Raw genomic sequence first — 13,578 nt, 5'->3', positions numbered from 1 at the left:
CGGAAGATGAAAGCCGGCAAGGCAGCAGGTTTGGATGGTATTGCAGTGGAATTTATTAAAAAAGGGGGATGACTGTATTATTGACTGGTTGGTAAGGTTATTTGATGTATGTATGACTCATGGTGAGGTGCCTGAGGATTGGCGGAATGCATGCATAGTGCCATTGTACAAAGGCAAAGGGGATAAGAGTGAGTGCTCAAATTACAGATGTATTAGTTTGTTGAGTATTCCTGGTAAATTATATGGCAGGGTATTGATTGAGAGGGTGAAGGCATGTACAGAGCATCAGATTGGGGAAGAGCAGTGTGGTTTCAGAAGTGGTAGAGGATGTGTGGATCAGGTGTTTGCTTTGAACAATGTATGTGAGAAATACTTAGAGAAGCAAATGGATTTGTATGTAGCATTTATGGATCTGGAGAAGGCATATGATAGAGTTGATAGAGATGCTCTGTGGAAGGTATTAAGAATATATGGTGTGGGAGGCAAGTTGTTAGAAGCAGTGAAAAGTTTTTATTGAGGATGTAAGGCATGTGTATGTGTAGGAAGAGAGGAAAGTGATTGGTTCTCAGTGAATGTAGGTTTGCGGCAGGGGTGTGTGATGTCTCCATGGTTGTTTAATTTCTTTATGGATGGGGTTGTCAGGGAGGTGAATGCAAGAGTTTTGGAAAGAGGGGCAAGTATGAAGTCTGTTGGGGATGAGAGAGCTTGGGAAGTGAGTCAGTTGTTGTTCGCTGATGATACAGCGCTGGTGGCTGATTCATGTGAGAATCTGCAGAAGCTGGTGACTGAGTTTGGTAAAGTGTGTGAAAGAAGAAAGTTAAGAGTAAATGTGAATAAGAGCAAGGTAATTAGGTACAGTAGGGGTGAGGGTCAAGTCAATTGGGAGGTAAGTATGAATGGAGAAAAACTGGAGGAAGTAAAGTTTTTTTAGATATCTGGGAGTGGATCTGGCAGCGGATGGAACCATGGAAGCGGAAGTGGATCATAGGGTGGGGGAGGGAGCGAAAATCCTGGGAGCCTTGAAGAATGTGTGGAAGTCGAGAACATTATCTCGGAAAGCAAAAATGGGTATGTTTGAAGGAATAGTGGTTCCAACAATGTTGTATGGTTGCGAGGCGTGGGCTATGGATAGAGTTGTGCGCAGGAGGATGGATGTGCTGGAAATGAGATGTTTGAGGAAAATGTGTGGTGTGAGGTGGTTTGATCGAGTAAGTAACGTAAGGGTAAGAGAGATGTGTGGAAATAAAAAGAGCGTGGTTGAGAGAGCAGAAGAGGGTGTTTTGAAATGGTTTGGGCACATGGAGAGAATGAGTGAGGAAAGATTGACCAAGAGGATATATGTGTCGGAGGTGGAGGGAACGAGGAGAAGTGGGAGACCAAATTGGAGGTGGAAAGATGGAGTGAAAAAGATATTGTGTGATCGGGGCCTGAACATGCAGGAGGGTGAAAGGAGGGCAAGGAATAGAGTGAATTGGATCCATGTGGTATACCGGGGTTGACGTGCTGTCAGTGGATTGAATCAGGGCATGTGAAGCGTCTGGGGTAAACCGTGGAAAGCTGTGTAGGTATGTATATTTGCATGTGTGGACGTATGTATATACGTGTGTATGGGGGTGGGTTGGGCCATTTCTTTCGTCTGTTTCCTTGCGCTACCTCGCAAACGCGGGAGACAGCGACAAAGCAAAAAAAGAAAAAAAAAAAAAAATTCATAAATATACTGACCCAGGACCCCCTCCTAAGAAAGGATCCTGGTGTTACCCTAGACCTCTTTCTAGGAGCTATTGCAGCTTCAAGGGTGCACTACTTCTCATGGCAGGGAAATAATGGACTCCATTTTAGTGAAAGTTCTTTTATGAGACAGTACTCCAAATGATACAGCTAAACCAAAGGTGACTTTTCACTTAGTTTAACCTCGTACAAGCAGAGTCTGGTAATACCTGTGCAATGTATTTATTTGTATGCTTGTACACAAAATTCATAGCCATTTGATACTTGTTCACCATTTCCCATATTAGTGAGTTGGCACCAGGAACAGATGAAGAAATGGCCTCGTTGCTCACATTCACTTTCTAGCTGTCATGTGTAATGCATTGAAACCATATCCTCTTATCCACAAGCAGGCCCCTCGGACTTTTCCATGGTTTCTTCTCATGACTTCATACACCCTAGTTCAGTCTGTTGAGCTCTCTCTCTCTCTATCTCCCCTCAATTCTGTCCATATGCTCCCATTCTCATTACTCTGTTGTTTCTTACTTGATTAACCCTCCTCACATCATACATTGCCCTAAAACATTTAGATTCCAACGCTTTCACTCTATACCTTACCTTCTCATCCAGAGCCCAGTCTTCTCATCCATACAGCACAATTCAGACTGCTATGCTGTCAAACATGCCCATCTTTTTCCTCCCAGATGGTGACCTCCCTCTCTTTCCTTACATTTCTCAGTCTGCCGAGGAACTATTTCCCCTTACTCGCTGTATGACATACTTTATCTTCTGTGGTTCAAAATACATCACATTTCTCTATTCAGACTGACACTCCAGGTAATCTGTTTCATCGTACTGCTGTTCCAAATGAACTTGCTTCTATTCACATTTATTCTCATCTATCTCCTTTCTCATACTTTCCCAAACTTAGAAACCATCTTTTGCAGTTTCTCACTCAAATCAGCTACCAGTATCGTATCACCAACACACAGACAGACAGACACACACACACACACACACACACACACACACACACACACACACACACACACACACACACATTTACCTCCCTCACTACCCCATCCATAAACAGATAAAACAGCCATGGTAGCATCACACACCCTAGCCTCAGACCCACCTTCCCTTGGAACCACTCACCCTGCTCTCTACCTTCTTGCACACATGCCTTACTCTCTTGCTAAACCCTCATTGCTTGTAATGGCTTCACTCCAACACCATATATTTGTGATATCTTCCACAAACCATCTCTGTCATCCCTTTCAGATGCTCTCTCTAAATCCATAAATGCCATATGCAGTTACTTCTGTTTCTCTTGACTATTTCCTGGAAATTCTTCAAAAGCAACCTCTGTCACTCTTGGAACTGCAATTTTTCAACCTAGTCTGATGCTCTTTTTAAGTCACCACCCTTTCAATCACTACTCTCCCATACAACTCAGGTACACTGAACAAACTTATACCTCTGTAATATGAACATTCATCTTTGTACCCCTTGCTTCTAAATAGTGGCATTGTACAGGCATTTTGCCAATCATCAGTCTCTTTACCATGATTTTTGCATTCTTGAAAATCCTAACTAACCCGTCGATAACACAGTCACCCTTTCTCAAGAAATTCAGCAGCATTACCATCAGCTTGAACTGCTTTGCCTCATTTCATCTTTTGCAAGGCTTTTATCACTTTTTCTTTTAACCAAACCACTCTCAAACTCAAACCTCTTACATCTGCCAGACTGCCACACTGTCTTCAGTTACATCCAACAGTCTTTCAAAGTACTCATTCTATTTCTTCACATTATTCCTGCCAGTTATCACTTCCTTATTTGCCCCCTTTCACTGATGTTCCCATTTATTTTCTTGTTTTTCTCACTATTAACCTCCCTTCTAATCATTTTCTTATTCTCCTTAAATTTTGATGATGCTCACCCCAACTCTGACTTGCTCCAATTTTCAGCCCTTGCACCTTCCTCTTGACCACCTGCTGCTTTACCTTGTACATCTTCCAAGCACTTGCAATTTCTTCTTGAAAATAATGCTCATACATCAGATTGGGGAAGAGCAGTGTGGTTTCAGAAGTGGTAGAAGATGTGTGGATCTGGTGCTTGCTTTGAAAAATGTATGTGAGAAATACTTGGAAAAGCAAATGGATTTGTATGTAGCATTTATGGATCTGGAGAAGGCATATGATAGAGTTGATAGAGATGCTCTGTGGAAGATATTAATAATATATGGCATGGGATGTAAGTTGTTAGAAGCAGTGAAAAGTTTTTATCGAGGATGTAAAGCATGTGTACGTGTAGGAAGAGAGGAAAGTGATTGGTTCTCAGAGAATGTTGGTTTGCAGCAGAGGTGCGTGATGTCTCCATGGTTGTTTAATTTGTTTATAGATGAGGTTGTTAGGGAGGTGAATGCAAGAGTTTTGGAAAGAGGGATAAGTATGCAGTCTGTTGTGAATGAGAGAGCTTGGGAAGTGAGTCAGTTGTTGTTCGCCGATGATACAGCGCTGGTGGGTGATTTGGGTGAGAAACTGCAGAAGCTGGTGACTGAGTTTGGTAAAGTGTGTGAAAGAAGAAAGGCGAGAGTAAATGTGAATAAGAGTAAGGTTATTAGGTACAGTAGGGTAGAGGGACAAGTCAATTGGGAGGTAAGTTTGAATGGAGAAAAACTGGAGGAAGTGAAGTGTTTTAGATATCTGGAAGTGGATTTGGCAGCGGATGGAAAGATGAAAGCGGAAGGGAGCGAAGGTACTGGGAGCGTTGAAGAATGTGTGGAAGGTGAGAATGTTATCTCAGAGAGCAAAAAATGGGTATGTTTGAAGGAATAGTGGTTCCAACAATGTTATATAGTTGCGAGGCATGGGCTATAGAGAGAGTTGTGCGGAGGAGGATGGATGTGCTGGAAATGAGTTGTTTGAGGACAATATGTGGTGTGAGGTGGTTTGATTGAGTAAGTAATAATAGGGTAAGAGAGATGTGTGGTAATAAAAAGAGTGTGGTTGAGAGAGCAGAAGAGGGTGTTTTGAAATGGTTTGGTCACATGAAGTGAATGAGTGAGGAAAGATTGACAAAGAGGATATATGTGTCAGAGGTGGAGGGAACAAGGAGAAGTGGGAGACCAAATTGGAGGTGGAAAGATTGAGTGAAAAAGATTTTGAGTGATCGGGGCCCGAACATGCTGGAGGGTGAAAGGCGTGCAAGGAATAGAATGAATTGGAACAATGTGGTATACCAGGGTCAACATGCTATCAGTGGATTGAACCAGGGCATGTAAAGCGTCTGGGGTAAACCATGGAAAGTTTTGTGGGGCCTGGATGTGGAAAGGGAGCTATGGTTTCAGTGCATCATACATGACAGCTAGAGACTGAGTGTGAACAAATGTAGCCTTTGTTGTCTTTTTGTAGCGCTACCTCGCGCACATGCGGGGGTAGGGGGTTTTCAATTCATGTGTGGTGGGGTGGCGACGGGGATGAATAAGGGCAGACAGTATGAATTATGTACATGTGTATATATGTATATGTCTGTGTGTGTATATATATGTATATGTTGAGATGTATAGTTATGTATATGTGCATGTGTGGACATGTATGTGTATACATGTGTATGTGTATGGGTTGGGCCATTCTTTCGTCTGTTTCCTTGCGCTACCTCGCTAACGTGGGAGACAGCGACAAAGTATAATAAAAGATATAAAAGATAAACCTCTCATTTGTCTTTCACATGCAACTTAACTTCATTATTCCACCACTAACAACCCTTTCTCACTTGTCCATATCCCACCTGCTTGCCACACACTTCAGTCACACACAAAAGCAGTGCTTCCCTAATACTTAATATATCCCTCACCCACTCTCCTCGTCTCATTCACTCTCACCTTTAGCCATTCTATACAATCTCTCTTGGCATCTCTTCACAAAAGCCTCTTGTTCATGCGTACATACTTTCAACACCCTCTTTCCACCTATACATTTCCTCTTTTCCTAAAGCTTCAACAAATGTTCTCTCTTGCCTCCTCCAAGTAATGATCAGACATCCCACCAGCTGCTCATCTCAGCATGTTCACATTAAAGAGTCGCTCCTTTATACTTCTGTCAGTTAGTATATAATCCAATAATGTTTGATTTCCATTAGGCCCCATTCACCCATGAATACTGATGTGGTCCCTCTTTTTGAACCAGGTATTTCCAATCACCAGTCCTTATTTTAGTGCTCCACTCCTCATGCTGTTCAACATTTTCATTGACAACAGTGGATAGCCCATGGCCCCTATTCATGTACTTTAGTGTCACATGACTCACTTTCACATTCAAATCTCATCAATGATTATTGACCCCTTGCATTAAATCTGCTGACATACTAAGCTCCAACCAGAACACTTGCCTCTCTTCCTTAGTTCTCTTGATTCCAGTTGCTTAAGCATAAATAAGCACCCACATCTCATAATCCACAACATTTTTACCCACATCATTCTGGGGCTCACTTCCCTACACTTTTTCACACATTCCCACAACTCGTGCTGCAGCAGCAGCTGCCCCACCCCTGCCATATCTCTTGCCCTCACACTACCTCTTGACCTTACCCCAAAAATATTCACAAACTATTCTTGTCCCTTCCCCTTTAGCTTAGTTTCATCCAGGATCCTCTATTTTCTCATCTTAGTTACATTCACACACATTCAGACAACTCAGTCTGCTCCTTTGTAGAGGATGAGCACTCCTCATGTGGCTTCTTCTCTCCCAACTTTTAAGAACTATTTACCTTTAATACAGTAGCTCCCAACCATGTGTCACAGGGTTACAGGGGTTCCTTAGTGGGGTTGCAGTGTTCCTTTTGATTTTTTTTTTAATATGTTACACAAAGAAATTTTATTGGATGTTCAATTTTTGTAACATTGTTAAAAAAATAGATATTATTCAACCACGATGAAGGAAATGCTCTTGTTGTTATGCATATAGCATGAGACGAAGTAGAAAAGCAGCTTTAGTAACCTTCAGCTTAGGTCTAAAGCTCATGAGACGTGTGTTTATGTAAAGAAGACAATGTAGCTGAGCCAGAGCCTTTTCAAGCAAGTAAAGAATGGTTGGAAAAGTGTATTTTATGTCAGAAGCTACACAACGTGAAGGTAACAGGATAATCTGCCAGTACTGACACCAAAGCTGCTGCGCACATCCCATTTTACTCTGTTTATTGGTTCACTATATGCAAAATCTCTGTTTACCAGGTTTTTTGCAGAACAACCCCTGCACAGTGCTGCAAACTACACTAGATAGTGCACTCAGAACAATCATTGGCTGCCTAGCAACTGTAAATGTTGGACACCTTCACAATGACACAAAGTTACTCCCAATGCAGTCCCACCTCAACATGCTCGGTGCTCAGTTCTATGCCACTGCACTAGACCCTTCATACCCCAAGCACTTTATAACAAATGACCAATCCCCAGGCAGAAATGAAAAGCTTACCCTTGCCTCACATTTCAGTAACCACAACTCACAGATCCCCCACCCCACCCCCTAAGAAGTATAACACTAACAGAACACGTACACACTGAAGTAATTCATCAAACATTAAATAACTGACTGCCCAACTCAGTCTTAAACCCCAGCCCTCTGGAAAGACACCCATCAGAAGCATTACCTCCCAGATAAACAGGAGTCATACTCTTGTGTGTGATTTGGACATCACCCATCTCTACAACACTACAATCACCATTTGAGTATATCCCAAGAACCTTTGTGCCCATGTTGCGACTATCATAAAGAAGACACTGAGCGCCTACTACTCAATTACCCAGCGCTTTCTGCAAATAGGCACACACATCACAACACTTTATAACCTATGGTCCTGACCAGTGGACATGGCCTGAGCACTGCAGTAGCCTTATAAGGATGGAAGGGACTCCTGGTGCAGGAAAGTTAGGTAAGGTATATATCTTTCTTTCTTTTAAACTATCCGCCATTTCCCACATGAGCGAGGTAGCGTTAAGAACAGAGGACTGGGCCTTTGTGGAATATCCTCACCTAGCCCCCCTCTGTTCCTTCTTTTGGAAAATTAAAAAAAAGAAAAAAAAAGAGAGAGGGGAGGATTTCCAGCCTCCCGCTCCCTCCCCTTTTAGTCGCCTTCTACGACACGCAGGGAATACGTGGGGAGTATTCTTCATCCCCTATCCCCAGGGATAAGGGTATATATATATATATATATATATATATATATATATATATATATATATATATATATATATATATATATTTTTTTTTTTTGCTTTGTCGCTGTCTCCCGCGTTTGCGAGGTAGCGCAAGGAAACAGACGAAAGAAATGGCCCAACCCACCCCCATACACATGTATATACATACACGTCCACACACGCAAATATACATACCTACACAGCTTTCCATGGTTTACCCCAGACGCTTCACATGCCCTGATTCAATCCACTGACAGCACGTCAACCGCGGTATACCACATCGCTCCAATTCACTCTATTCCTTGCCCTCCTTTCACCCTCCTGCATGTTCAGGCCCCGATCACACAAAATCTTTTTCACTCCATCTTTCCACCTCCAATTTGGTCTCCCTCTTCTCCTTGTTCCCTCCACCTCCGACACATATATCCTCTTGGTCAATCTTTCCTCACTCATTCTCTCCATGTGCCCAAACCATTTCAAAACACCCTCTTCTGCTCTCTCAACCACACTCTTTTTATTTCCACACATCTCTCTCACCCTTACGTTACTTACTCGATCAAACCACCTCACACCACACATTGTCCTCAAACATCTCATTTCCAGCACATCCATCCTCCTGCACACAACTCTATCCATAGCCCACGCCTCGCAACCATACAACATTGTTGGAACCACTATTCCTTCAAACATACCCATTTTTGCTTTCCGAGATAATGTTCTCGACTTCCACACACTCTTCAAGGCTCCCAGAATTTTCGCCCCCTCCCCCACCCTATGATCCACTTCCGCTTCCATGGTTCCATCCGCTGCCAGATCCACTCCCAGATATCTAAAACACTTCACTTCCTCCAGTTTTTCTCCATTCAAACTTACCTCCCAGTTGACTTGACCCTCAACCCTACTGTACCTAATAACCTTGCTCTTATTCACATTTACTCTTAACTTTCTTCTTTCACACACTTTACTAAACTCAGTCACCAGCTTCTGCAGTTTCTCACATGAATCAGCCACCAGCGCTGTATCATCAGCGAACAACAACTGACTCACTTCCCAAGCTCTCTCATCCCCAACAGACTTCATACTTGCCCCTCTTTCCAAAACTCTTGCATTCACCTCCCGAACAACCCCATCCATAAACAAATTAAACAACCATGGAGACATCACACACCCCTGCCGCAAACCTACATTCACTGAGAACCAATCACTTTCCTCTCTTCCTACACGTACACATGCCTTACATCCTCGATAAAAACTTTTCACTGCTTCTAACAACTTGCCTCCCACACCATATATTCTTAATACCTTCCACAGAGCATCTCTATCAACTCTATCATATGCCTTCTCCAGATCCATAAATGCTACATACAAATCCATTTGCTTTTCTAAGTATTTCTCACATACATTCTTCAAAGCAAACACCTGATCCACACATCCTCTACCACTTCTGAAACCACACTGCTCTTCCCCAATCTGATGCTCTGTACATGCCTTCACCCTCCCAATCAATACCCTCCCATATAATTTACCAGGAATACTTTTATCGAGGATGTAAGGCATGTGTACGTGTAGGAAGAGAGGAAAATGATTGGTTCTCAGTGAATGTAGGTTTGCGGCAGGGGTGTGTGATGTCTCCATGGTTGTTTAATTTGTTTATGGATGGGGTTGTTCGGGAGGTGAATGCAAGAGTTTTGGAAAGAGGGGCAAGTATGAAGTCTGTTGGGGATGAGAGAGCTTGGGAAGTGAGTCAGTTGTTGTTCGCTGATGATACAGCGCTGGTGGCTGATTCATGTGAGAAACTGCAGAAGCTGGTGACTGAGTTTAGTAAAGTGTGTGAAAGAAGAAAGTTAAGAGTAAATGTGAATAAGAGCAAGGTTATTAGGTACAGTAGGGTTGAGGGTCAAGTCAATTGGGAGGTAAGTTTGAATGGAGAAAAACTGGAGGAAGTAAAGTGTTTTAGATATCTGGGAGTGGATCTGGCAGCGGATGGAACCATGGAAGAGGAAGTAAATCATAGGGTGGGAGAGGGGGCGAAAATCCTGGGAGCCTTGAAGAATGTGTGTAAGTCGAGAACATTATCTCGGAAAGCAAAAATGGGTATTTTTGAAGGAATAGTGGTTCCAACAATGTTGTATGGTAGCGAGGCATGGGCTATGGATAGAGTTGTGCGCAGGAGGATGGATGTGCTGGAAATGAGATGTTTGAGGACAATATGTGGTGTGAGGTGGTTTGAGCGAGTAAGTAATGTAAGGGTAAGAGAGATGTGTGGAAATAAAAAGAGTGTGGTTGAGAGAGCAGAAGAGGGTGTTTTGAAATGGTTTGGTCACATGGAGAGAATGAGTGAGGAAAGATTGACCAAGAGGATATATGTGTCAGAGGTGGAGGGAACAAGAAGTGGGAGACCAAATTGGAGGTGGAAAGATGGAGTGAAAAAGATTTTGTGTGATCGGGGCCTGAACATGCAGGAGGGTGAAAGGCGTGCAAGGAATAGAGTAAATTGGAACGATGTGGTATACCGGGGTCGACGTGCTGTCAATGGATTGAACCAGGGCATGTGAAGTGTCTGCGGTAAACCATGGAAAGTTGTGTGGGGACTGGATGTGGAAAGGGAGCTGTGGTTTCGGTGCATTATTACATGACAACTAGAGACTGAGTGTGAACGAATGGGGCCTTTGTTGTCTTTTCCTGGTGCTACCTTGCACACATGAGGGGGGAGGGGGTTGTTATTCCATGTGTGGTGAGGTGGCGATGGGAATAAATAAAGGCAGACAGTATGAATTATGTACATGTGTATTTATGTATATGTCTGTGTGTGTATATATATGTGTACATTGTTTGAATGCAAAGGTGAGTAATGTGGCAGTTGAGGGAATAATTGGTGTATTTGGGGGTGTTTAGTGTTGTAAATGGAAGTGGTGAAGAGCTTGTAGATTTGTGTGCTGAAAAAGGACTGGTGATTGGGAATACATGGTTTAAAAAGAGAGATATACATAAGTATCCGTATGTAAATAGGAGAGATGACCAGAGAGCATTATTGGATTACGTGTTAATTGATAGGCGCACAAAAGAGAGACTTTTGGAAGTTAATGTGCTGATAGGTGCAACTGGAGGGATGTCTGATCATTATCTTGTGGAGGCGAAGGTGAAGATTTGTAGAGGTTTTCAGAAAAGAAGAGAGAATGATGGAATGAAGATAGTGGTGAGAGTAAGTGAGCTTGGGAAGGAGACTAGTGTGAGGAAGTACCAGGAGAGACTGAGTACAGAATGGAAAAAGGTGAGAGCAAAGGACGTAAGGGGAGTGGGGGAGGAATGGGATGTATTTAGGGAAGCAGTGATGGCTTGTGCAAAAGATGCTTGTGGCATGAGAAGCGTGGGAGATGGGCAGATTAGAAAGGGTAGTGAGTGGTGGGATGAAGAAGAAAGATTATTAGTGAAAAAGAAGAGAGAGGCATTTGGACGATTTTTGCTGGGAAATAATGCAAATGACTGGGAGATGTATAAAAGAAAGAGGCAGGAGGTCAAGAGAAAGGTGCAAGAGGTGAAAAAGAGGGCAAATGAGAGTTGGGGAGAGAGAGTATCATTGAATTTTAGGGAGAATAAGATGTTTTGGAAGGAGGTAGATAAAGTGTGTAAGACAAGGGAACATATGGGAACATCAGTGAAGGGGGCTAATGGGGAGGTGATAACAAGTAGTGATGATGTGAGAAGGAGATGGAGTGAGTATTTTGAAGATTTGTTGAATGTGTTTGATGATAGAGTGGCAGATATAGGGTGTTTAGGTTGAGGTGGTGTGCAAAGTGAGAGGGTAAGGGAGAATGATATGGTAAACAGAGAAGAAGTAGTAAAAGCTTTGCGGAAGATGAAAGCCGGCAAGGCAGCAGGTTTGGATGGCAGTGCAGTGGAATTTATTAAAAAAGGGGGTGACTGTATCATGGACTGGATGGTAAGGTTATTTAATATATGTATGACTCATGGTGAGGTGCCTGAGGATTGGCGGAATGCTTGCATAGTGCCATTGTACAAAGGCAAAGGGGATAAAAGTGAGTGCTCAAATTACAGAGGTATAAGTTTGTTGAGTATTCCTGGGAAATTATATGGGAGGATATTGATTGAGAGGGTGAAGGCTAATACAGAGCATCAGATTGGGGAAGAGCAGTGTGGTTTCAGAAGTGGTAGAGAATGTGTGGATCAGGTGTTTGCTTTGAAGAATGTATGTGAGAAATACTTAGAAAAGCAATTGGATTTGTATGTAGCATTTATGGATCTGGAGAAGGCATATGATAGAGTTGATAGAGATGCATTGTGGAAGGTATTAAGAATATATGGTGTGGGAGGCAAGTTGTTAGAAGCAGTGAAAAGTTTTTATCGAGGTTGTAAGGCATGTGTACTTGTAGGAAGAAAGGAAAGTGATTGGTTCTCAGTGAATGTAGGTTTGCGGCAGGGGTGTGTGATGTCTCCATGGTTGTTTAATTTGTATATAGATGTGGTTGTTAGGGAGGTGAACGCAAGAGTTTTGGAAAGAGGGGCAAGTATGCAGTCTGTTGTGGATGAGAGAGCTTGGGAAGTGAGTCAGTTGTTGTTCGCTGATGATACAGTGCTGGTGGCTGATTCGGGTGAGAAACTGCAGAAGCTGGTGACTGAGTTTGGTAAAGTGTGTGAAAGAAGAAAGCTGAGAGTAAATGTGAATAAGAGCAAGGTTATTAGGTACAGTAGGGTTGAGGGACAAGTTGATCGGGAGGTAAGTTTGAATGGAGAAAAACTGGAGGGAGTGAAGTGTTTTAGATATCTGGGAGTGGAGTTGGCAGCAAATGGAACCACCATATGTAAGCGGAAGTGAATCATAGGGTGGGGGAGGGGGCAAAAGTTCTGGGAGCCTTGAAAAACGTGTGGAAGCTGAGAATATGTATATTCTTAGTACCTTCCACAGAGCATCTCTATCCATCCTATCATATGCCTTTTCCAGATCCATAAATGCTTCATGCAAATCCATTTATTTTTCTAGGTATTTCTCATACATTCTTCAAAGCAAACACCTGATCCACACATCCTCTACCACTTCTGAAACCACACTGCTCTTCCCCAATCTGATGCTCTGTACATACCTTTACCCTCTCAATCAATACCCTCCCATATGATTTCCCAGGAATACTCAACAAACTTATGCATTTGTAGGGGTCCCTTACCAACCATTAGTGTAATGTTCCCAGGAGAACTTGTGGTTGGCAAGGAATAGGAGATATGGGAAATAAGGGTTAGGAATAGTGACCCTTGAGATAAATACCTTAAATCCTATATTGAAGACTTGAATATTGAAAAGTATGGCTTATTTCAGAAACAATTTGTTAATTCAATAAAAGTACAAAAGAAATTTACATTGAGGTAACCATACCATGGCTGAATGTCACCACTGATGCCACTCCTCCATATTCTTCCAAAGCAGCTAGCCATCTATTCTACAACAAATGGCAACATTGCTTTTTTATAATGCTCCCCCTGCCTTTCCATAGAAATGATGGTCTGCCAGGCTGGGTCAAAAGCAGCATGGCCACATGACACTCGCCTAGTGCAGGGATAAGATTTTGGTAGTGCTATGGAAAACTGTAGATACTCAAAACTTGCTGCTGGGGTTGGTAAAATGATATGTGTTATTCTAAGCATGTATTCTTAAACCTGTT

General features: G+C 42.6%; 1 protein-coding gene across 3 annotated transcripts in view; it reads left to right on the top strand.

Annotated features, from left to right (window-relative positions):
• Positions 1–13,578, top strand: part of LOC139761917 (sex-lethal homolog) — a 334,918-nt gene that overhangs the window by 291,569 nt on the left and 29,771 nt on the right. The window lies entirely within an intron of this gene.

The sequence above is a fragment of the Panulirus ornatus genome, chromosome 42 (genome assembly GCF_036320965.1).
Source record: "Panulirus ornatus isolate Po-2019 chromosome 42, ASM3632096v1, whole genome shotgun sequence".
NCBI classification, from domain to species: domain Eukaryota; kingdom Metazoa; phylum Arthropoda; class Malacostraca; order Decapoda; family Palinuridae; genus Panulirus; species Panulirus ornatus.
The sequence above is the reverse complement of the archived record's forward strand: the minus strand, read 5'-3'. Positions and strand labels throughout refer to the sequence as shown.